The following is a 23,966-nucleotide window of genomic DNA, read 5'->3' as shown; positions in this document are numbered from 1 at the left end:
GGATGCAGAGACTGGTACTTCAGCAATGTCACAGGAGATGGGCAGGGTTGCCTGCATGGGGGAAGATCCACATGGCTTCCTATGCCACTCACAGCATGGGGAGGACCAAACAGACAAATGGAGAGCTGAGCTGCTGACAAATGCATTTGCTGCAGCTGAGCAAGTCATGAGGGATGAGCATCCACACCTCCATCTCCAGTGCTCCCACGGGTGCTGCCAACACTGGGCCCAGAGAAGTAGTCTGTAACCTCCCAGGAAAGCAACAACAGCCAGAAGAGATTCAGCTGGAGATTTTAGGCAGAATGAAAAGCACAGAAACAAGGAAGCAATGGACAGTGTCCAAATCTAGCTACATCCAGGAGGATTGAGGTATTACACACAGCATCAAATACCTGCCCTCAAGATATCAGAAAAGAGACAGATTTACATGCCATCAGTTCAGATACCATGTAAAGCAAAACCAAAACATCAGTACCTAACCCACCAGTAGCTGTAGATTAGGTATAGAATGAGGTGATAGAGTCAAGGATGGTAAGTATAGCAGAAGTATGGGGCAGATGGGTGGGGAATAGGGGGAAAAAATGTATTTCAGAAGTGCTATCCTCAGTAAACCCCCAGATTGCTTAGAGGAATTTTACAGAGCTGATGAAGGGAGGAAATGCAGGCTGGGTGAAACCAGCTTCTCACGCTCAGTCCAAAGTCAGGGTGCTGTCTCCCACTGCCTCCAAAAGTCCTTCCTTTGGAGGGTTCATTGTGACACACACCAGAAGGCTCCAGCTACAGACTCCAATCCCACCAAACAGCTGTGATAGGCTTATAGTCAAACAATCAGAGAGTACAAGATAAAGCTGAGATAGTCTCTTTCTGCCTGGCAGAGAACATGGAAACAGCTCTCCAACCAAGAGTCTGGCAGGCCTGAGGGCAAAACAGGTAGAAGACTGACTCAGCTGCTTCAACATCTGTGTGGCCCTTGGCCTTTCCAACAGCCTAAAAAAAGGGGTAAACCACACCAATTAGTGACTAATGAGCTGCATCACATCAGCAGATGGTTAGTAGGAACACAGCTGAGTCACTGCATAGAAGTAGCTTCACCGGGGTCAGGGGCACAGTGCAGCACAGTGTCACCAAACAGTAGCAGCTGGAGGTGTCCTGAGGATGCTCTGACTTCACTTTGCTCCAACACATAAGTCTTTCCTCTCTTAGTAGAGTGAAAGACTGGGACCTTAAAAAACAGCCCAAAAAAATGCACCCTTTTTTATTTTCTGGGGTACTTACTTTGTGTGATTGTTTCATATCTCTGTGACTGGCTTTCCCAGAGTGGGACTGATAACAAAAGCAGTATTAAACACTCGTTGACAGTGCTCTTAAATGAAGACTAAATGTTAACATAAGGTTTCACACTCATTACTGCCATGTAGAAAAACATGATCATCCACCAAAAGTCTATTTCAAGATTAATGATACTCACGCAGCACTGCGTAATTATTCCTGGGATTCTTCATACCCCAGAGGGCATGCTCCATCCAGAGAGATTTCAGTTCCATTACATGCACCCTAAACAATCCAAAATTCAAATTTATCTTCTTAGGAAGCTTAAAAATAAACTTTCTCTGCAGATCTTTGAGGTCAGAAATGCTAAATGACTCAGACATACCCTAGAGTTATGTCTGATCCCCTTCATTAGGCTCAAGGACTAATCATATGTGATAATGACCCCAAACGGGAACTGAAAGACGAGCCAAGACCATAAAACAAATCATGCAATGATGAGATTAAATGCCAGAACTGAAGAGATACAAGAGGTCAGGGCATGGGAAGGGACAAAGCAAAGGAAGCAGCAAGGAAGAGTGAGCAGTGCTTTGTGAAGCAGAGTGGGCAGGTGAAGCTGACATCGCTGCCCTATCACCCCAGCTGGTGCTCCTCCCTCCGAGTGCACACGCTGCCAGTGCTGGACACACAAACACTGCACTGGCCACGTTATGAAATCCTCTCCTCCTGCACGCCAAGCCTTGCAGCCAAGTGACCTTTGCTGCTGACTCAGGCTCACAACACCCTCCCCTCTCCCCAGAGAAGATGTGTCTCACCCTCTACCCCACTTACCACAGCTGGGGAATGTGCATTTCAGCAAGACAGCACATTGCATTATATGCTTTAAAAAAACCCAAAACAAACACAGAGCACAACTTCTCTATTTGTTTTTGTTTTCTTGAGCTTTTTGGTGTGGGTTTGGGTTTTCTCTTCCCCTCTCTTTCCTTGTGTTTGTAGGTGCAAGGCTCTGCCTCGCATCCCTGCAGTGGTTTCAGGTGTTCAGGATGCAGCTGCCTGTCCCACCCTCTGGAGGAGACAAGACCCTGCAATGAGGGCAGGAGATGGGATGCCAGTCCATGCCTCAGCCACCCTTCACCACACTCATTTAAATCACAAACACTACAGCACAGAGACATGTCCTGTCACAAGATGAAGCAGGAGTAGAGTCCAAGGCTGGCAGTAGGGCAGAAAATTTGGTTTCACAGCTGTTTTTCCCCAAGGCAGTTTATGCAGATGGCATCCCAACCAGCCTCCATGGGCCGTTCCTGCCAGCCTCACACAGAAGCAGTTTTGTGGGCTTTTATTTCATTTGTGTCACTGCTCTGCTTCACTCCATCGTGCAACCCCGCACATAGTTACTCTGGGCAGAACAAGAGGCCAGGAGGGATAAATCGAAGCAGGGCTTTGATTCTACCTGAAGAGGTGATCCATCAGTGGGAATGCAGCTGAAGGACAGTTTAGACTTAGTTTTCACAGATTCATAGAACCATTAAGGTTGGAAAAGACCTTTAAGACCATCAAGTTCAACATTGCCAAGTCCACCACTAAAGCATTTCCCTAACAGACACATCTACATGTTTTTCAAACACTTCCAGGGATAGTGACTCCACCACTGCCCCAGGCAGTCTGTTCCAGGGCTTCATCACCCTTTTAGCGAAGAAATTTTTCCTAATCCAAATCTAATTCTCCCTTGATGCAACTTGATTCTTCCTCTCATCCTAGTGCTTTTCACATGAGAGAGGAGACCCACCCCTACTTCACTACAACCTCCTTCCAGGCAGTTGTAGAATGAGAAGGTCCCCCTGAGTCTCCTTTTCTCCAGGCTAAACACACCCAGATCCCTCAGCCACTCCTCATCAGACTTGTGCTCCAGACCTCTCATCAGTTCCACTGCCCTTCTCAGAATATGCTCCAGAACCTCAATGTTTCTCTATTTGGGCAAGACAGTGCAATAAATGTTTTCGATACTATCAGGTTATTAATTCCAATTCAACCAAAAAGACTGGCAAGATCCACCCAAACCAAAAGCACAGGGACCAGGGACTTTTGCCTCTACTTCTCTCACCCAAGCTTGTACAAACAAGTTCCTGCTCCCATGGAGACACCTGAAAAGGGAAGTGGGCTGCTTTTCCCATGCTCATGTTCAGCTGCTGTTGACCAGCACATCCAGGTCCTTTTCCACCAGGCAGCTTCCCAGCCACTCTGCCCCCAGTCTGTAATGCTGCCTGGGTTGCTGTGATCCAAGTGCAAGACCCAACTTTGCCTTTTAGAACCTCATACAGAGGTTCAGTCCACCTGATGTGATCCACCTGACTGCCACCCACCACCTGACTGAGGGTGCCCTTGATCCCCTCTCCAGATCATTGATAAAGACATTAAACAGGAGAGTCCCCAAAACTGAGCCCTTGGGAACACCACTTGGGACCAGTTGCCAGCTGGATGTAACTGCATTCACCAACTCTCTCTGGGCTCAGCCATCCAGACAGTTTTCTACCCAGTAAGGAGCTGGATGAAAAACAAAACAGAACAAAAAACAAACTATCCACAGCTGCAAAGGTTTCCCCCATTTAAAGACCAAAACCATATCAAGCCCAGAATGCTGATAATTTGCACCTCAGCTCTATCCCACCTCAAAACCCCATTACAACCTTGTGGTATAATTAGGCACAGAGAAGGATCTGCAGCCTTTTCACCTGCTGGATCTAACCAGTAGGCCAGGGCAGGTTTTGATGTATTTATAAAGTTCTTAATAAACAAATATTTTCTGTTCTTCATCACCCAACAGCTATAAACATAAATAAGTTTACCCAAACATCTCAAGTTCAAACAGCAGCAGTTATGTATACAGATATTACATTGATTGCATACGCCATATGAGCAACAAAATTCAAAACTAAGGCTAATATTTCAAGCAGAAAATTACTCCTTGCAGGCCAGAAAATTGCAGGGAATTCAGGTCTGGACATGCTGCTGCATTACGAAACTCAGGATAAAATATTTTCGTTACCAAAGCACCTGCCAACCCAAGCAGGCTCCTGCACTCAGAAAACATGAGCCCAGCTCATACCCCCCTGCAAACGAGCAGGCTGCATTTCCCTCTGCTTCCTTGCCCACCTTCCTCACTCCTCATCTCCACAGGGTTTGATTTCACTTCCATTCACACTAGAAAAATTAAGAAGGACTTAATTCCCAAAAAAGTCTGAATCATGCATGCCTCTGTGGTGATGGTGGCAAAACCACAAGTACATGGGATGCATGCTCTTGGCATGGTACAACATTAAAACTCCAGGAATGTATTTTCCAAAATCAAGGGAGAAAGATTTATTGTAGGTACTTAAGGTTGCAGAGCTTGACAACTCTCAACTTCTCCCACCACACTTACCAGTGCAGGTGAGCTAAATCCAGTTGCCTGTGCCCTGGCAATCCTAAACATACCTCTTCAAGGAAGGAAAGAGGTCCCAACAGCACTCAATAAATCCATCCAACATTTCCAGGAGGCACCAAGCAACTATGCACATAGTGCAGGGAGGTATGGACCTTCCCCATGCACAGCAGACCCAGCAACATTGGCTGATAAGTTGCTGATCATTCAAAAGTCTAGACACATTTAAAAAAGTGCATCTGGAAAAAACTCCAGATTACAAAAACCTCAGCCCTAGGCTATATGGAGAGATTCATGCTCCTTAATGCTTCACTCCAGATGTTTCTCCTACAGCAACCAAACAAGTTGAGAAGGTACAAGTTGTCATGTAGCAGATATATGTTTTATTCCACAGATATATTTCTACAAATAAAAGGAATGTTGAAGGGTTTTGGATCAATGACCATACAGAGAACACAGGCTTCCCCTTACTCCTTTTGCCACCATGGAAAATTTGGAGCTCTCTGAACTACTTTGCTCAGGCCATGGCTCACACATGAGTTGGCTTCCAGGAGCTTGTGCAGGTACTACAGAGGAACACAGTGGCCAGCAAATACAGCTGCTTCCCCACAGAACAAGCTAGGTAAATCCAGTACCAATATCATCCCAAAGAAGAGCCTGGAGCCAGGGCTCCAGAGAACAGGATGCTCTGCTGTGGTGCTCCCACAAGACACCCCAGGCTTACCCCAGCCCATGGCTGGACATCAGAGGTAACTGCCTGCAGACTGCCCTCTCCATCTGCTGGCTTGGCTTAACACTAGAGGTTACAGATCTCACACTCGGAAATAATCTTTGGATTTTCACACATTCCAGACATCCCCTGATGGTGAAAAGGTTTTGTGTCCACTTCTGAATGAAGTCTTCTGAAGGGCTGTACTAGTATAAAGAGCAGCATTAACACACATCATTAATCATTTTGGTTGGATGGTAGAGAGATGTGTTTCAGTCGGACACCTCCTGGGGGATCTCAGTGCCACCAAAGACCCTTCATAATAGATCAGGCAACTCACAGCTTGCCTGGTGCAGTGTCCCCATCTAACTCCTGGAGAGAAAGTTGTCTCATTCAGAGACATTGGTGCATGTCAGCATTAGGAATGGCCATAGAAGTGCTAAATATCGCATACAGACAGCAAGTTATATTCCATCACACACATCTAAGGACTGAACTGTTAATAATAAGTATTCTCCTTGCACAGATAAACAAATCAGATTTCTGTGTTATGAAGGAATAATGAGGTACATGCAGTAGTTACAAAATTATAAATGGAAAATTTCTTTAGGATTAAACAAAAACCTGCTGACATGCCTCAATGGTGTCTGACCAGACCACACACCAGCACCCCCAGGACACACACCATCTTTGGAAGCATGAGAACAGCCTGACACTCCATTTACTGTCAGAATCTGGGTTTTCACTGCAAAAAGTTGGTGCAATATTAACACTTGCTTTTATAAACATCTTTTAAGACATGCCTGGGTATGGGGACAATACTGCATGCTCAAAACAACACTCCATTGGTCTTGGCTTCATTTTAGCACATCCTGTGACCACCAAGCTGTACGCTCTGCAGCAACATGTTTTTGTGTGTTGAAGCATTTACAGCCAGCACAGCAGACAGGCTGACTTCCAAGTGTGGAAAAAACTCCATTGCCAGAAATCCAGCCAGACAATGCTGTTTCATCCACTCAAAAACAGCCTCTTCCCAAAGGGGAAAAAAAAAAACCCAACAAAATTATTTTTTAAACTACACCCAAGAGGTAAGTGAAACATATCTTGCATGGAAAAGCTAGGAAAGCTTACTGAGTCCAGCTCTCTGGATGAAATAAAGCTTCACACCAAGACTTGATCCACTAAAATGGGGAAACCCATCAGAAACTTATGTGAGATTTTGTGTGTTTAGAAACCAGGTGCAGGATCAGGCTGAACCCCAGGTGTCTCCCACGAGGTTTCTGGGGACAGCGCAACTCTAAGCAGTGAAGTGCAGGCTGCCCACCTCACAAGGAGGCAAAGCCAGTGGAGAAACAAATCCTTGGTTTAGAATAAAGGCATGTCCATGTAAAACACGTAAAAAGCAAAGAAGTCTCCTGATGCATTAGTTTGCTGGGCTGGCAGGGGTTTGAGCGGCATCATGATCATACATGGAAAAGTTTTGAAACTGGGTGACAAGGTTCTGCTAAAAACTTGGAATATTAGACAGCTTGACACCATTTTTGAGAATATACAAGAAAAGCTATCATAACTGAAGAATTTCAATAAAGTATTTACAGGAACATCATGACTCAAATGAGGTTGCAAGTGCCAAATTAGCACAAGTGTAACTGTGCCATTTAGCAGTGACATAATCATAAATGTATTGTGAAATATGAATATGTGCCTTAGACACACTTTCATAACCCAGACTATCCAAGAAAATTTTCTTGAGTTTTAACTGCAATGACATCTCTTACTGCTGTTGACCATCTTGTTTTCATTGTGTCAGAGTCTGTGGTAAGAACAAAAAAAAACAAAAACAAAACAAAAAAAAAAAAAAAAACCAAAAAAACACTAATAAGGTTTTGTTTAGCAAGAATGCTTTCTAATTGAAAAAATAAGCTGTTATTTCCATGTCCTCATTTCTGCTTAAGTAAGCTTGTGATTTACTGGGATTTATATCACTTCTCCATCAAACCTATTAGAAGTAGTAAGTAATTAAACCTCAGCTAATTGCACTTTCAGGTGTCTGAGGTCTGGGAATTGCTTGGTGCCTCACAGCTTGGGCTGTGGGCTCCATGCAGCCTGGTGAATGATGCTCCTCTTCCATGTCATGTCAATGTCATGCCACTGGTGAAACCCAGGCTGTGTCAAATCAACAGTGTACTGGATTAGCAATCAAAAAGCTAAAAAAAAATGCTTTTGGCTCAGGACAGATGCATCATACCTGAAGTCTAAATATAGAATATATAAATATATTCAAAAATACATTTTAACATATAAAGTAATATGTATTTAAATACATAATACATATTTTGTATATATTATAAATATGTAATTTAAATATTATAATAGTAATAACTTAGCAATACTAGCAGCAGAGGAAGAGAAAGATAAAGATAAAAATCATAGATCTATACAACAGTTTGGGTTGGAAGGGACCCAGGAAAACCAGCCCTGGAAGTGTTCGCGTGCATGAGACACTGAGTAATCTGATCTACATGAAGGTTCCCTGCCCGTAACAGGTGATCTTTAAGGTCCCTTCCAAGCCAAGCCACTCTAGGACTCTACAGTCTTGAGAGGAGCTCAATCCCTAACCAGCTCCTATCATACATTTTGTTACAGCCTGAAGTGCAGTGAAGCAGCCTCCTCAAGACAATTGCTTAAAAGAACTTTATCCAGGAACAAGCACAAAATTATCAGGGCATTAATTTGCAAAGTTCAAACAACCCATTTTCAGTCCATCATTTGTATTTGGGTTACAGGAGCAGCTTCTTCCTGGTGACTCAAGAAGGTGGCTGTCACTCCCAGGCAAAACTTTCAGGCATGCCCCCTAAATGAAGGGCAACCTGCTACTCCAGAGGTAGATTGTTAAGATAAAAGACTTCTTTGTTGTGGTTATTTTTCAACTAACACGAGGAAATAAAGAAGTGACCCTGTGTTTCAGCTGGAGGCTCCCTCTTCACAAGCACACATGCAACGTCATATGTGAGCCACATGTGAGCTGTGCATCACATCTGGGCCACCACAATAGGACAGGCAGCACTTTGCCACAGCAGGTTTGCATTTCAGAAGGATTTCTGGCTCTGTTACACCTTTTAAGGGAAGGTTTCTTATCTAGAAGTGACTGTGTTTCTGAGCATGAAGCGATAGGATAGGAAGAATAAAATACAGTTGAATGTTACAGGCTCTTGCCTCCAAAGATGAGCTTGGAATCCCAAACCAGGGGGCCCTCTCTGCCACTGAAGTCAAGTTTCGGGTGATAAATTCTGACTTATTCCTAAACTGATTATTGCCCCAGTGGTCCTCAGATTACCACCTCCTATTTCTAGATGGGAAGCACATTTTACCTGTACCAGGCATGCTCATGCACACAATGCTTCAGCTTCCTAATGGAACTACACTACCAGCTCAAGCATTGCATGCGCCCTCTAAGAAGTCCTCCCCTCTAAAAATGGTCTCATCTGATGGAAACCTCTCAGCTGGGATCGACCATCCTGCCTGGCAAGTGACTGATTTGGCAGGGAATATTCTTTGCATTTCTGCAAAAAAACACTGCAGTACAGCTTTAACTGTGGGTATCTGCCAGAGCAGCAGATGTTTCATGAAAACAAATTGTTCAGAGAGGGAAGAAAGTAGAAACAATAGAGACTTGGGTGTAGCTTCAGGACTGGCTTAAGAAGATGTTTCCAAAGGGAAGGCTTCCAACCCTGCCTGCTCCAGACAGCTGCAGGAGGGACCCAGTCCAGATGGGGAAAAAAAAACCCTGAGGGTGGGACAGCAGAATTAGACCTTATAGCCTAAGTTACAGAATTTAATTTTGTAAAGAAGTATGTTTACTATCTTGAGTATCTCAGTAACATCATATAATGGCTCCCAAGTAAGATTTTTATAAGGGTATCACCGATCTCTTCAAAAGGTAAGTATCAGTATTCATGCTTTGGTTACATTTTAGCTCACACACTAACACATAGCCTATTTTCAGCTCCTCTTATAGTTTCAGGTGGTTACAGTAATTTTTATTTACCCTAAGCCACTGCAAATGTACAGTTAGTCTTCTAGGGCAGCTATCTGCTGTTAAAATTTCATCTCAGCTTTGGACCAGCTGCAACTCAAGAAACTCCATGGGGTAAATTTGGCACTACAACAAATCCTTAAACACAAAAAGGCAGCTCTTTAGCAGAAGCTTTCTGCTCCAGTCCCTACTACTGCAGGGACATTAGTCAAACAGCTCACCTAAAAGTACAAAATCTGAAAACATTATTCTAAAAATTGTGTTCCAGGGTCGTTGAGATTTCTTGTTCAGAGCTCATGCAGCAAGCAGTACCTTGAGGACTAAGCAGGCAGGGCCCTACAAAACCAAGCACTGCATGTGCATGCACACACATGTTAAAAGATGGCATTGGCCACAGCCACTCTCTAGCCCAGATAAATCATGTCTTCACCTCTGCACACCTCTACACCCAGCTCAGCTACTCCCCATCTCTGAGCCAGGTTAATAAATTATTGCAGAGATCTGCAGAGAAAGATTTGCATTTGGAGAGAAGGTGAAGGCACAACTGAAGCTTCTGCAGCACCAATATTCACCCTTCTGATGTCATCAATGACCAGCAACTCTGTGACATAGCCCAAGATCTCCCAAAGAATGGTGCTTTTGTACAAAAATATGTTCCTATCTCTCAGGGCTCTTCCAGTACAGACATTGCTGTATTACAGATATAAGCACACAAAATTTTTTTTTTTTTTTTCCTGTATTACTACTGCTGGCAGCAGCCCTCTGAAGTTTATACCTCTTTGGGACTAAGATTAGGAAACAAAGTTACTTCCTCTTGCTTACTTAAAGCAAGCAGCAGCCAGTCCTTCCTAGACACTGATGCCAACGTGACGTGTACAGCCTGGGCAGTGCTGCCACTGGGACAGGGACCTTCGCACTTGCAGCTGCACGGTCATGGCGACACAACTTGGCACGTCAGCACCCTGTTTGTGACCATCTATTTTTATTCCTTAGCAACAGAGCAGCTTTTGGGGTTGAGCTTTGAGCTTATGGGGCTTTCTTTCTCGTGTTGAATCTATATTTGGCACCCTGAGGAAATTCCTAAATAGAAGACAGCAATTTTTAAAAGAGAGGATAAATGCTGGCACTCAGCTTTGCTGACAGCAACACCACCACCAGGCTCTTGCTTAGTGTGAAGTGCTCAGACCTAGAGCCAAGGGAAGCTCTAACATGGACCAAGCATCAAGAGTCACATCCCTCATACTTTCTGTTTTTGCAAAACCTTGCCCTGGCATTAGAACAGGAAAAGACTTATTGGCTTATAAAGTCCCTAAGCTATTTGTATCCTCTGTAAACCAACATCTCCAAGGCTCTGAACCTCATCACTGCTCAGCAGCACTGATGGGTCCCAAGATAATTTTTGTCCTGTGGGAGACAGTGCTGAGTGGTCCTGTCTTAAAGGGGGAGAGGAGCAGAGGGGGGAAGACTTCAGTACAATACAGCAATTCTGAACTAAGATTCCATCCTTACCATAAATCATGGAAATATCAATAACCCCTAGCTCTCTACAGCTCTTAAATAAAACCATGCAAATTAAATCCTGACTAATCGACATGAGAAAAGCAAACACCACCTGATGTTTCCCAACTGTTAGCAACATGGCCTTATTTTTTTTTTTAAAAAAAAAGATTTAATCACACGAAGGATAAAGATATCACATGGCTTGGCAATTTCATTGGTTGTCATGGCAAATGAAAATCCCTGACTCTCCAACTTGCCTGTTTTAGAAGAAAGGAAACAACAAAAATGCCCTTTTTTATGACTGGAAAGCAATGTTTTCCTAATAATCACTCATGAACCCACTGCACACTATATATAAACAGCTGCTCCTTCCCAGGGAAAATGTTTGCTGTTTCTTACTGAGCAGCTCTTGGGGATCCAGGCAATTCAGCCCCAGCAGACATTCAGGCGCGGGTAATGAAATTCATGTGCTCTTGGATGTGGTGACTTCTTGCCTGCCAAAGGGAGCCTGAACTAGCTTCAAGGGGGGTCTCAGCTCCACAAGGGCTCAACCACCAGCTCCCAGGGGAGGCTGCCAGTACAGCATGGCCAGGAGAAGCTGGCAGCAGTGTGAGCCCCACACTCAGCATCACCATGCCATTTCTTGCCACATGTCCAACAATGGGTGTGTTTTTTCCTGTGTTCTCAAAGCAAGCCAGAACCAGGGATGCTTGTGTGAGTTTTAATCTGCTAGACAGGTAACAGCAGCAAAGACACCCCAGTGTTTGCAGCCACCCAGGCAATCCAAAGCACCTTGCACCCTGCCTGCATGACCAGCACCACACATCTTTCATTACAGTAGATTTTCTAAATATAGGGAAATAATTTGTCTGTAACTTCAAAAGCAGGTCCTCAGAGAGCCTGCTCCTTCCAGTCACACTGCCTTTTATTTTTGGTTGCAGGCTAAAAATCTGGGAAGCTGAGGATACCCCCACAGCAGAGTTACATCACTTATTTCATTACCAGGTTTTAGTTCATCTGTTTGTCTCCAGCTCTTCCCCTCCTGTAAATCACTCTCCACTTCTGGACTTCAGTGCAATACTCTTGTCTAGAAGGAAGAAGAGGGCCTTAAGGAATAATGTTTATTGTACAGTGTGGCAAGCAGCGCTCCTCTGTAGGTTATGTTTTTTCCAACACTCCCATCCACTGTGATTGCTTGGGGGGGGAGCAGAAGTTGCTCCACCAGAGATGGGCAGCTGGCTGGAAAGCAGCCCCTTCTCTAAGGAAAGCCACAAGCTCTTTGCCTTATCTTCCTGAAAAAGCAGCTGTGTACCAAACTGCACCACTGCACTGCAACATTGGCTGTGTCTGTACACCGAGGCCCACGTCCTCCCAAAGGCTCAGTGAGCCTTGCACTGCAGAACCTTCATCCCAACAGCAAAACCATGCTTTTGCACAAACATCATCCGGGATGCCCATACAAATTAGCTAAAGATAATGAGATAACACATGGATAACTAATTTGGATCCTTTATCTTTCAGATACGAGGCAGAAGGAAGGCAAGTCATTGCTGTCCTTCCTCCGTGGCGGTGCCTGCAGGACTGCGGGAGAGACACCCACCTTCATTTCCAGGCGCATGTACCAAAGCCAGGTCACTTTGTATCAAGTACGAGATAAACAGATTCTCACAGTAACTTCAGCTGCAACACTGAATTGTATCGCAAGCCTCATGCATTAACCTTTACCCACACCAAAGAGATGGAACATTCAGGTTACTCGAGTTTCTAGGAGAACTTGGCTCTTTCACCCATCCAATAAGCCAAAGACATAGAAAACATGATTTTTCCATGGAGGATTCCAGCCAGACCCTTGTCACACTGGTTCTGCAGCATGCCCTCCCTGCAAGGGTTGCTAGCTGGCACACTCGGCACCCTCAGTTCAGGGTCCAGAACGTTGCTGGATTGCTGTGCATGTACCTGGTTGTGGAAAGGAATGGGCAAGGGAAAGAGCATGGGCCAAAAGGGAATTTGAAGACATGCCGCAAAAAAAAAAAAAGGGGAAAGTGAGACAACCAAAACCAAGCAAGAGTAGTTCTCATTGGGTATTGCAGAAGAACAAGCTGCCACTTTTGGACACCACACAGTTCTATAGCTTTAAGTTGAAAGGATGTGACAGAGCAAATATTTTTCAACCTGATTAGGAGACCTAGTAGTAGTCTCAAGGCTACAGCTAGTTACACTCAGGTGTTCAAGATCTTGAAACACAATACAGGAAGAAAAGTGTTTCAGTCACAAAAAAAGACTGCATTTTCAGCTTCTCAAATACATATTTACTTAAACATTTTCCTTTAGGATAGAGCTTGACAATTGAGATGGTATGAGGCAGACAGACTGTGCTTATGGGGGTAAGGCACATTTCACATTTGTTCATCCCTTGCATTTTCCCAATTTTGCACAAAACTATTTAGACTAGCACCATTTGTTCTTTAACAAAATGGGCAGTCTACCCAAAAATACTGCTTGTAATTCAAAACTCAACATAAGGCATTTTTATTTAGGGAAATAAAGAATTCCCTCACATTGTGTTTCAGTTTGCCATTTATCCCCTCAAACACAAGCACAGCCTTGCTGCCCTCCAGCACAGCATGCTCCTACCAAGTATAAAGCAATGCACCAACAACAGCTCCTATTACACAGCAAATTGCCATGAGTTCTAAAGAGATTGCATGTCTAACAGAGCCTGTGTAAAGCAAAAACAAGAATTCTGTAGAAGCTCCATATTTATTTCCTTCCGTATGTATTTCTATACTACACGTGACTGAAATCGGATACCCAGAGAACAGAATAGGGTTTTTTTCCTATTTGGTGCATATTTATCCTTTTAGCAGGTTTTTTAGCAGGTAAAAGACCAAAACCACAAGTCAGAATATAAGAAGATACTTGGCTGACTGCTTGCAGGACAGGTGCTATATAGCACTTTAGACTTTATTCTTTCCACTGCCCTGAAATGGCACTGCGAGCCCAAATCCACCTATCCTGCAAAGCTCTGTGCAAGGAACTTGAACGACAGCATTATCTTGTATCTTAATTTTAAGAGCAGATTTATAAAAAGTCACTGGTTTTCTCTTTGAAAACAGTGATTACAATGACTCGCACAATTTTATTGCGGTCAGCTAACTCCAGCAAGAACATAAGGATTCCAGCTTTGAACCACCTTTTCAAACTACTCTTTCCTCCAATCTATTTAGCTTCTCTCCAAAGGAAAAAAAAAAAAAAAAACCCTCCCTCTTAACATGTGCTGCGGCTTCCTTGTAGCCTAAGTTCCTCAGCGCCTCTGTCATGTGCAGAACAAGTGAAAATGAGGCAACTTGAACTATTGGATACATGTATGACAAAAAGCAAAAGAGAAGCTGCTGTGATGGTAAAGAATCCAGGCAGAGTAACAAGGCTTGTAAAACTGGCTTCATCTGGACTGGAATATTTGCTTAGCTGGCAGTACTCTCAATTGCTACAGATGATGGTGAACAGAAACATGTTACAGCTGTAAAAATCTAGGTTCAAAAAGGGGAAAAAAAAGGTGTTTTTAAAGAAACTATGAGGCAATTTTACATTATGATTATAAAAGGAAGAAATAAGATTTATAGGTTGCAAAGACAGGGGAAACAGGAAGAACAGGGGATGAATCTGGGCTAAGGATGTCTAGGCAGATGCTGCTGGAGCACCAAGGCATGAGCCCAGCCAGCCGCACTGCGGAGAGGAGCATCCCTGCCCAGCACAGCAAAAGAGGGCAGGAAAAACAAATGGCAAAAAACTATCCCTAACTCTGGAATGACACCTGCCAGCTACCTACAGAGATAAAAGCCATGAGGTTATCTCTGCCAAAAGTTAGAACATCCTCTGTTTTTAAAATTGCAAAGGAAGTGCATAAGCTGGCAAAATTGCGTGATGGATCTCGGAATCTGAATTCAAACCCTGAGCATGAATCAGGTTCCAGTGCCAGCCTGAACAACAGTCACTAGAGCCCCAGCTAACACGTCCACCTGTAACAGAACATGCCTTTGTAAGTCACAAATAGGCTTTTGGTTCACTCTCAAAAGTACCAAACAGCCCACAACAATCAAGGAACATTAGGCATTAAAGATCAAGTATCTCATTTGTGGTGCAATGCAAGGGGACAGGGTTTGAGTATGGTTTTGGCATAGCGATGTAGGTGGGCTTGGGGCAAAGCCAAGTGTTCCCGCAACCAAAAAAAGTCTATGTAGCATTTGGAGTGAAGAACTTCACCTCCAGTGGAGAGATATAAGTTTTCATTGTGGGCTTGCTAACTCCATGCTTTGGTTCACAGCCCTGTTGATGCTACTCAGCAGGAGCCTCACATACTGCCTGAAGTCACAGTCAGAAGTTCCAAGTGCTCCCTGAAACTCATTTGGGTCTCTTTTCTCAGCAACTGATAACCTCTTCTCTCCCTTCCCACAAAATTGGGTAAGCACCAAGTGAGAGCTCCCAGGTACAACACAAGAGTTGCAAATAATGGGGGTCACACAGAAAGCACTGTGCTTGGGGTTTTTTGTTTGGTTGTGGGGTTTTTTTGGATCTTAATTACACTTAAGCAGTCAGCAAATGTTTTTTAAGCAGTCAGTGCATGTTTTTGGAGCAGGTCTGTGTCCACTCACATCTGCCCCAAAGCCAGCAAAATAAAGTCTCAGCATGGTTACAAATATCATTCCCTTTACCCTCAACACAAATACACTCATGGACACATCCAGAGCCTGGTAGTGATAAGCACATAGGAATTAGGAAGCCATAATTAAATATGTAATATAGAATAGAAGGAAATTATTACTTCGTTCATTACAACAGCCAACACTCAACATGAAACTAAGTCAAACATTAGCTGGGTTATGTAAGAACACCAGAGAAGTGTTGCAGACCTTATGTGGGTGGTGTCTCTGCTTTACACACTTGTTGGACTCTTCTTTGTTTTGTTTTCTCCTTGTTGGTACCTCCATGTGCATGACAAGAGTTTTCTTTATACCAGATTGTACAGAAGGTTGTAGGGGCTCCAACAACATGCGAGTTGTGCTTTGAGAGAATATATCTCTTTTTTTGGTCTATCACACTGAAAGTAGCCTGTGGCATTTTTAAAATGTTGGAGTAAGAAGTCAAAAGCTTCACTCAACATTTAACTATTACAAGCACACTTTCCATCTAATACCTACCCCCTTGTACATCCTTTAAATTTTAAAGGAGAGCAAGTTGCTCATAAACAGTATGTACATATTCCCCTTTCCTCATCATTAACAGTAACTTCAAGCCTGTATCATGATAAAATCTGAATTTGGGGCTGGTGGCCTGACTATACTCTGTACTATAGAAAGATTACTTAAGAATTATTGTCCATCTTTGAGCACTCTGTACACAGAGGCAAAATGGGGAAAAAGTAACAGATCAGGTAACTTGTTCAAAAGAGAGAAACTCAGAAATAACCCCATGTAATCCAGACCTATGCCTCATATTATCTTTGTTGAACTATTTTACCTCTCCAGCCTCACTTTCCCTGCTGACGTCCCCAACTCTGCTTTGCTTTTCTTTACTATCATTGATGAGTATCTTTTCATTCTGCAGTCTCAATACCCACCTTCCTCTGCCCTGGTATCATACTCTCTATGTGCATTTTTGTCTTTGTCTGCCAAGGAAGTTGTAATAGGGCTGGAGCTTTTCTATGGGAACTATTTTTATACCGTATTCAGGAAATTTTCTCTTTTAACTAAGTTTTGTATAAAAGCTATAGCTGCCACAACAGAGAAGATAATACTTTCTTCTGCCTTCTCTTCCCACCCACTCCTAGGTGCTGGAAGCCTTTCCTGGGGTCTTCACCATTTCTCCATGCAGACAGGCCACATCCCATTACTCTGCAACTGTCCAAATCCTCTCCTAGACACTAGTGCCTCTGTCCCCAGACTCAAACAGAAATACTATATAGTACTATTAAATCTACACTGATTTAATGTTCTATGTGCAGCAACTGAATTGGCTGATGCAGCTCTCAAGTAGCTGATACTTACCTAAGAAGATTTCAGATTTCCAGCTTAAAACTGACACCACCCAGCTTCCCTTAAACCCTCTCCTCCCTTTTCTCACAGAACAGTCCTACTCTTCCCAACCAAAGCCTCACCAACCTGCACCTTTGCTGTTCACACAGATCATTCATATGAAGAACTAGTTTACTTTCAGCTGGCAAGAGTGTTATTTCCTGCAGAAGTACAGCAGCGAAGCCTCCTTTAAAAAAAAAAAAAAAAGTCGTCCATCATTCCAATCCAACCCAGCATCTTCTCACATCTCAGTTATTGGAATTGTACCTCTCTAGCCTTGATAGATCTCGTCTTGGATCACTGGTATCCCCACACAAACAAACAAAAAAAAAAGGTATCCTGTTAAAACACAATTTGCCCAATTTGTATCTTCAGGGTTTCCAGTTGTTCTTCTTTCTATGGCTCCAACTCCTTGTTATTACTTTTCTCATTCATTTTACAGCCTAGCCTACATCCCACTAATTATCCTGAAGCAAAAGCAGCCCTGTCAACCATGCTCTCCCTCTCAGCTGGTCAGTCTCCTTGAAAACACTCACTGAGCTTTGCCCTGCACAAAAATACTGCTGTTATCTGGCCTTTCCCTACCTCTTAGTGATCATAACCTGCAGTCACCCATCAGAAAGCACTGAGCTCTGACAGGTGGAAACTGCATTTTGCCATTGACAGCTACTGTGGATGCAATGACAGACCATGGGATGCTGCAGCAACATACAGTGGCAGGAGGCAGAAGGAATCTCACTTGAGTGGTCACTCTTAATTTAAAGCAGCAGGTCTCCCCTCTTGAGGCTCATTCAGCTGTTCCTAAATGGAAATGTTAGGCTGTTATGCCCCTGTTACTCATTTTCCTCCAGGTCTGACCTATAGAGAATGGCAATTCCTCTTGGATCCATCAGGCTGAGAGGTGATGGTGAGATGAAAGCATGTGGCTTGGGTTTCTTGCAAACAGCAGGAGAGTAGGGAATTATGAAGGATTTGAAATGTGACACAAGATGCATTTTTGATATTTACAGGGATTTCTGTGCCTTCAGAGGGAGCCCTTCCCACGCAAAAGCAGAAGTGTGATGGAGAGTCTACTTTCCCAGGAACAACCAAAATAGCCTTTATGAGCCTGTTCTTTGCAAGAGGACAAACAACCTCAATCCCACACTGAGGCACGCTGGGACCCACTTTAGGCTTAGGATAAAATCACAGATGTTCCTTTTTAAAACTACAAGCTGGAGAGTAAAATGTCAGAGCCTTGGACAAAGCCCTCAAATGCCAAACAAGCTTCACATCTCACACATGAGAAAGCCAGTGAGTTTCAGCACACAGCTTTTCCCAACGTATCTTCATGTACCACAACACATATAAAGACTCAATTAATACATTCTCCCTTTCAAAAGGGCACACAAGTTATAAGCACTTTCTTCTTTCCTAAGAAGAGACAGATGCTGATTACAGGAAGGAGTTCTCTGTAACAATTCTCTTTCTAAACCACACCAATTGTCTTGCCCATTTGGAAGATGCATTTGCTGTATCAGAAGAAAAAAAAAGCCTTATTATTACCAACGTCTGAACCACTAAACATCAAAATTGTTCACTTACTGGGCACGTTGGTTTTTCTGCATAGCACCGCTTGAATCCCTGTAGCACCTTTCCAGACAAAGTGCCATTAACATGCAAATGAAAAGTTCCCACTCCTGCTTGAGATGGTACACAATTATAGTCATAAGCTAAGGTAATGAAAGGCTCAAAACAAGACAGGTTGGTTACACATGTCACAGCACTGCTTGCAAATCATTCTCTCCTCTAATTACCACAGCACTTCCAGGAGGAATCGATTACAGCAATATGGATGAATGGGATCCTAAAACTGAAAAATGTACTGAATTGAACATTAATGCACTCATTGACTCTTATCAATATACATATATTTAATGGTATGGCCTAGGAAAATACAGAACTGAATATCTAGAAAGACCAGAATCCTGGACACTGAGGCTTTAAAATAGTCCTGGTAACAGAATATACCAAAAATATAAATTCATCCACCAGGCTATAATTACACTTCACGTTTTGTTTTTGTTGTAAAGATGGCTGTAAGCCTATAGCCAGGCAGAAAGCCAAGCCACAAACTCCGCTCTATTGACTGCTGAGGTCTCCATTAGGTGCTCCAAAAGAAATATTCGTTTGCCCACATCAAGCCTAAACATGATACAATGCAACCTCTACTCCATGCCAGGCAATCTTTGGATGAGCACTGCCAAGCATCTGAATTCAACAAGCTTCCTGCTCCTCAAAGCATTATACACGCTTTAGCCCTGTTTTCTAAGAAAAACAAGCTTTTACAATCATCTAACCTGGCCAACAGGCTCAGAATTTACTGAAGGAAAGAGTGTTTTGGCAAAATTATAAAGAACAATATGATTGCTACAATTCTTTTGATATCTAGGTGGGTGGGATGAGCCCAAAATCAGCATCCACACTGTCACTATTGGGCTGACCTCTGCTCTTGCCATTTTTTGTTTGGTTACAGCTGGCTGGTTGTTCAGGACACTGGTGCCTGTCAACCAAGAGCACGCTTAGCAGCCATGCATTTATTTTCCAACTGTTCCAATCACAGCTTCCAGTTCTAGCTATCTGGTTTCTGGACCTCCATCTACTGCTTCTGAGCCCTTGAAGCTGCAGTACTCAGCTGCCAGAGTTGAAAGTGCTCAAACCTTTCTAAAACAGATGCTCCTGCATGGGACAGAAAAGCCAAACCACTCCTTTATTAATAAGGGATCTGACACCTTAAGCCCTGTGCCTAGTTCCACTAAAACACTAACAGGTCTGGCAGATTATATCGTACATGGTGGCACTGTTTTATCCTACCCTTCTTTGAGGAATTAACCAAAATGACCCACTTCTGACTCTGCTACCTCTCTGCAATGATGGTGTCTGAGACCTAAAATAACAATGTTATTTAGACAATGCAACTTGGGTGCCTATGATTCAGGGGGAAAAGCCAAGGCTACACCATTCAGTGAACAAACTCAATTGAACACTATAAATTCTAAGCAAACATCTTTGCAAAGTTATTTACACTTTCTCAAAGGATTTAGGGTTAATGGGACATTAATAGTAAAGAGGGTATGCTTTCAAGTCTTTTGGATCATATACAGGGCAAACTCCAAGCAACTGTGCCTTTTGCCTCTGCAAGAGGAGGACATCACAGAGCCAACCACACCAGCCTGAGGAACCACTGAAAACACATTGCTGCGGCCCAGTATTTGAATTAAGACATCCAGAAACAGACACACACACTCTGCATGAAAGGAAAACCCTGGTTGCTAGCAGGGCTTGTTCTGCTCGACTTCAACTGAACCAGTACCACAGCATCATGAGGCTGCGACAAAAACACCACCTTTCATGTGAGATTCACTTGATCTATAGGAATCAATCATGTCACAGATAAAAGTCAGAATTCAGGCAGTGGCTGCTTGTTTTCTTACTTCTTTCCTTATGTCACCTCCAACGCTTGCAGAACTCTTTTCTTTTTTCCTCGCTATCCCCTCATATCCAGCTGCACTGCAATATCCATCACACAGCACCTCCCTGATAGCTGGTGGCTGCTAAGGCAATATTTACACTGTGGCTTGCATTACAGTTTATACAATTCTTTGGAGCTCTTCCAAAGGGAAAGCCCTACATAAATCAAAGTTATTAGTGTCAGCTACAGGCTAAGTCCAGTCAAGAATTTGCTAGAGCTCACTGTGGAGACTGCAGATCTTTGAAATACCAATAACTGTGCAGCAGAGGGGCTGAGTAATAAACTTCATTAGCATTGCTGGTAACACTTTTCTTCAGTGGCATACAATAAATCACTGATGAATATTCAAGGCAGCCCTCTGAGGTTATCTCAATTTTATGCATGGAGGCAACCACAAAACAAAGTTTAGAAGCAACTTGCCTGTAAACACAAGAGAGATGCAGAATTCAATTGTCTTGCCTTCAAAGTACAAAAGATGTAATTTCTAGAGGAAATTGTGAATCATATAAATTGATTTGCAATGAAATTAAGGAGACTGTGTTTCCCCAAAACTACTAATGGCTATTCCCACCCAAGTTACAGCACTGGTTGCTCACATTACAGTAACACCTACAGACTGTAGAAAACTGCAGATTTTTCACTGTAGAAAGTGGGGACTAACAGACAGAAGTTCTAGCCCAAAGACCTTTTAATGGATAATAAAACTCAATCTATACACAAAATACAGGAGCAGCCATAAAGAGATTAATGACTCAAAAACCGCATCAGAAGAAAAACGAGAAATGGATCAACCCTCCGGAGTATCAGGCAGACATCAATAAATTCATTAGCTAAGCATCACCCAGCATTGCCCAGGAAATATTTTTAAAACCTTCCTCTGTATCTCCAAGAACTGATGTCATCAAGTAAAACAAGAAATATTGTGAGAAATGTGCTAAGAAGACGGAAAGAATTTTTATGTAGTTTCACACATTTTCCAGCAAGAAGCCTGACATTTAAGCAGGATGACCTGGTTACTAGTGGCTACTCCACAAACTGATGTACCACGCTCTCCCCCACAAAGACTGACAGCTGCAGTAAACAAACAATCATTCACGCCAGGTTCTTCCTCCCCACGGGCGACAGCTTTTGCAAAACTGCGGAACTTAATGAGGTGCTTTATTTAATATTTATTTCACAATCAGCCTCGTTTATTCTAACAGAATTAGCTTCAGCCCACGATGAATGTTTTCCTTGGTTATTTCATTGTGCAAATCAATACTCAATTTATTCTGAATGTCTTCAGTTGTGAATTCTTAACTAGGGGGGATTTGTTTTAAACATGCCTTTATTTACTGTTATTAAATACTAGCTAACCACCCACATGGCTGCAAAATTAATCAGCCTGAGGATGCTATCCCAAAAAGTTAACCTAGCAAAAAAAGATTAATTTTAAGACAGACTAATCCAAGCAGTTTCCCAATCCAGAGGCACAACAGATCAGAGACAACACTGATATAAATGTGATGGCCCTTGACAAAAGACTGAATACTCACAATGAGCAAGGTGAAGTTATTCATGATAGAAGCACGCATGAAGGCCAGGCAGCAGCTTGAAATGGAGCTTTAGAAGTTCCCCATATTACATTCACATCTGCAGTAGAAAATTCAGGAATGGTCCATAATAACCACATATAATGGCACAGGACAGGGCAATCTCAAGCATCTCCAGCATAGGGATGTGACCCAGCAGACCCTTCTCACAAGCCATGATTTTGAAGACATTTTTGTCAGTGCTTCCTAGTGACACATAGCTATGCGTGTCACTGGTCCCTAAGTGCAAGTGCACCAAGACACAGCTTTCCTGCAGAACTGTGACAATAGAACTGCTACTTAAAAGAAAAGGAAAGTAAGATTTCCTAGTAGAGGGAAACACTCTACAGTAGCAAAAGTAATTTACAAACATAATGGAAATACTCAGAAGTACCTCAGAATCACAATATGGATATATTTAAGTTTATTTTCCAGTTTTGGGTGATAGGCAAAGAGACAGAATCTGGAGTTAACAACTGCTAAAAGACACTGATTGTTTCTGCATTGAACATACACTACATCCCTGCACAAGGTATTCAGGGTATGCCAACCACAGGTCACAACACAAGACGAGACTTCACTCCTACAGATCCCACAAAGCAGTTTCCACCCGAGTCCTATGCTCACGCTTCCTTCTCCTAAATAGGTTGAGCAGAAATCCATTAGCCTGGAGTTAAGAGCTCAACTTTAGACTCCTGTTCGCCTGCTGAAACTAATGAGTTAACAGAAACCTGTGTTTATCTGGGGGTTTGCTATGCGTGCACAAACACATCAATACAAGCAAAATGCTATTACCACATTTTAGAAATGTGAATACCGCTGACTTGAAGGGAATGGGCACATTTCCCTTTTTAGAAGGAACAAATTGTTCAGAACAAATGCAATAGAGAAATCAGGCACCTACTCTGCTTCTACAGTTTCAAGCTGCTGGTACATGTAACTCTGACACAGTCTTCACATGTTTGGTTTTTTCAATAGACCCAACATTGTTCAAGAACCCCCTCATAACTACTTAACACTCTCAAGAGCAAATATTTACAGTAAGGATTCTTATATGTGAGAAATTAGAGGGTACCACAATCTTTTGTTGGCTACAGACAGAAGACAGCTACTGCCAACAAGGCTGGAGTAATTGCAATGGTGCAGATACTCACTGCACTTGAGTGCATTTTAGACAGAAAATATGGAATTAGCTGCAAACTGTGTCAAAACATCCCCTTTAGAGTAAAAGCACTCTCTGTAATTATGCCACAGAAAAAGGGATTACAGAGAAGAACAGCAGAGCCCAAAGCCATCAGCAGACAGGTTGAACTCGCTGCTACATCTCCAGTGAACCAGATGCTGACTATTCTGATGTCCTCAGCAGTACATAGTAACACAGAAATCCCAAACCTTCCCTTACCTTTTTGTGACAGCTAGAGATTTCTCTAATCTTTGCTAGGGTTTAAATAAACTCATTACCACAGGTTTATCTGAATTTACACCTTTTCTCCACAGGACACATTGCACCGTGAACTTCAGGGGGGATGCAAGAATAAAAAGGCTGATGTTAATTCTTTTAACCTTCTTCTCAATATGCAAAAATGAACTGACACCCCCACAGCAATTTCAGGCTACCTGATTCTCACCTCTAAAGATTACTCGTCTCAGGATGGAATAATCTGATGTCTCCAGATGACTAGCAGGGATACCAAATGAGCCAGGAAAGCTTTTTCAAGCCTATATTTACTTTTCAGGTATTTGTGTTAATAGCTGTAAAGCAAGAACAACAGAAAAATAATTATTTTTTCAAGTGGTAGTTGTCCTCTCTCTCAGTTAATCAAGTTCAGTGGGTATTATAATAAAGTCGCAATCTCCAGTATTGGAGAAGAAGGAACT

General features: G+C 42.8%; 1 protein-coding gene across 3 annotated transcripts in view; it reads right to left on the bottom strand.

Annotated features, from left to right (window-relative positions):
• Window positions 1-23,966, bottom strand: part of RAB30 (RAB30, member RAS oncogene family) — a 48,663-nt gene that overhangs the window by 17,782 nt on the left and 6,915 nt on the right. Inside the window, exon 2 of one of the 3 annotated variants that reach the window (XM_054003051.1) lies at window positions 17,094-17,193. The exons of the other annotated variants lie outside the window; for them this stretch is intronic. The gene's annotated coding sequence lies outside the window, so the exon portion shown is untranslated. The remainder of the gene's footprint in view (window positions 1-17,093; window positions 17,194-23,966) is intronic. 3 annotated transcript variants of the gene reach the window in all.

Source organism: Vidua macroura, chromosome 2 (assembly GCF_024509145.1).
Source record: "Vidua macroura isolate BioBank_ID:100142 chromosome 2, ASM2450914v1, whole genome shotgun sequence".
NCBI lineage: Eukaryota > Metazoa > Chordata > Aves > Passeriformes > Viduidae > Vidua > Vidua macroura.
This window is presented reverse-complemented; position numbering and strand designations above follow the sequence as displayed.